Raw genomic sequence first — 2,342 nt, forward strand, 5'->3', positions numbered from 1 at the left:
TGTCTGAGCAGCTCAGTGTCCGGAGGTGTGAGCGTCGGGTTGTTCTCGGGGATTAGGCCGTTAATCCTCTCTGCTCACATTCCAACACAAGCATCAGTCGGTAAGAAGCTCAGAGGCCCAGACCGACTTCACAATCGCACACCTGCACCTGCCGCTGCCCGCCATGCCATAGCTCTTACTCTTACATTACCTGCGCTTTAAAACCCAACTTTAATAAATCAAATCCTCACATCACTTCGCACAGGGACGAGAAATTTATGCTCCCAGAGGAGCCACAATCAGAGACTCTCTGTTTAAGGCTTCTGCACGATGCTTCTGTCTGATACCTGTCAGTGACAAATTCATTTATTTTGATTTATAAACTCTTGGTCTTCATATCTCCTGTGTTCCTCTCAAAAAACAAAGATGTTTCCACCATGAAGTGATGCTTAAAATTAAACAGAAGTTGAAGTGAGGGATGCTCAGGAATAGTTAATAGTTATTTATCTCCTGCTGGACCACAGCGCTGTGAAGATGAATAAAAAATAAAAGTATGAAAATGAAGCTGAGACGGTAACGTGAGTCGTGTTAGGGAGGCAGGAAGTGCAGGAGACAGAAAAGCGGAGGACGAGATAGCGCAGGAGGACAGATAAGGCGGGCAGGTATGCAGACGGGTTAATTGGCCCGGGAGAGAGAGGCCCTGATAACGGCTGATGACAGCAGAGCGATGATGAACGAGCCTTCATCCTCTCAGCGTCCCACGGTTAACGTGCTGAAGGGGAGAGTTTAGATAACGGGATGTTCAGCCCTTCGTCTGTTTCCTGACTCATAAACATCTGCACATGGTTCATAAATCCCGATGAGAGCGGATGGTGACGTCTCTGTGAGGTGCTTGGCTCAAAGTGACACTGAGCAGGCTGTTAGAGACTGGAGTCAGCTGCTTTCACACGGACCGTGGGAAAAGCAGCACTCACAGGGATTTAACGGATGTGAAGCTTCCAGGAATAAAACCTCAGAGAAGCCGGCCTTCATGCTGGATGGGAGTCGCTGACATTTTAGCTTTGAAATCTTTCTGCTTCAACACGCCAGAATTCAAAGGTGTCACTCAGTTTTAATATCACCAGAGATGGTTACTGCCCATTACAGTAATTACAATTACAGATTACATATAATTTAATTTTTCCTTGATGCATAAAGTTAAAAGATTAAAACTAATAAAACAAATTTTAAAAAGAGACTTTTCCATCTGATTACATTTTGTATGATGGATTATGCAGATAAAGTAGAATTGGGCTGAAAGATCTATCGCTTTATCACCTATTCAGGTTGTAAATCATGTTTTTAAAAGGTAACTAAGTAACTAATTACTTTTGAAAATAAGTAATCAGTAAAGTAACGGGATTACTTTTTGGTGGAAGTAATCAGTAATTAGTTGCTGATTATTTTTTTCAAGTAACTTGACCAACACTGAATATCACAACCACAAACTCTGAAGTCCACGAAAATGTACAGAACACTCAAAGCAAGCTGTGCTCAGACTATTTTCACATCACTCTTATTCCCAAAGATGATAGATGGATGGATGTTGGATGGATGGATGTTGGATGGATGGGTGGATGGATGGATGTTGGATGGATGGATGGATTCATGGATGCATGGATTCATGCATGCATGGATGGGTGGATGGATGGGTGGATGGACGGATGTTGGATGGATGGATGGATTCATGGATGCATGGATGGGTGGATGGATGGATGGGTGGAAGGATTAATGGATGATTGATGGATGGATGGATGGATGGATGGACATATGTTGGATGGATGGGTGGATGGATGGATGGATGTTGGATGCATGGATGGGTGGATGGATGGATGGGTGGATGGATTAATGGATGATGGATGGATGGATGGATGGATGGATGGACGGACATATGTTGGATGGATGGGTGGATGGATGGACGTTGGATGGATGGATGGATGGGTGGATGGATGGACGTTGGATGGATGGATGGGTGGATGCTGGATGGATGATAGATGGATGGATGGATGGATGAATGGATGATGGATGGATGTTGGATGGATGGGTGGATGCTGGATGGATGGATGATGGATGAATTAATGGATGATAGATGGATGGATGGATGGATGGATGGATGGATGGATGGATGGATGGATGGATGGATGGATTTTGCATGGATGGATGGATTAATGGATGATGGATGGATGGATGGATGGTTGGATGGATGGATGGATGGATGGATTTCGCATGGATGGATGGATTAATGGATGGATGGATGAATGGATTGATGGATGGATGGATGGACGGATAAATGGATGGATGGATGGATGGATGGATGGATGGAT

General features: G+C 44.3%; 1 protein-coding gene across 3 annotated transcripts in view; it reads right to left on the reverse strand.

Annotated features, from left to right (window-relative positions):
• The window catches only part of dipk1c (divergent protein kinase domain 1C), a 40,091-nt gene that overhangs the window by 11,853 nt on the left and 25,896 nt on the right, over positions 1–2,342 (reverse strand). The window lies entirely within an intron of this gene.

The sequence above is a fragment of the Pundamilia nyererei genome, unplaced genomic scaffold (genome assembly GCF_000239375.1).
Source record: "Pundamilia nyererei isolate P.nyererei 1_Seehausen unplaced genomic scaffold, PunNye1.0 scaffold00281, whole genome shotgun sequence".
Classification (NCBI taxonomy): domain Eukaryota; kingdom Metazoa; phylum Chordata; class Actinopteri; order Cichliformes; family Cichlidae; genus Pundamilia; species Pundamilia nyererei.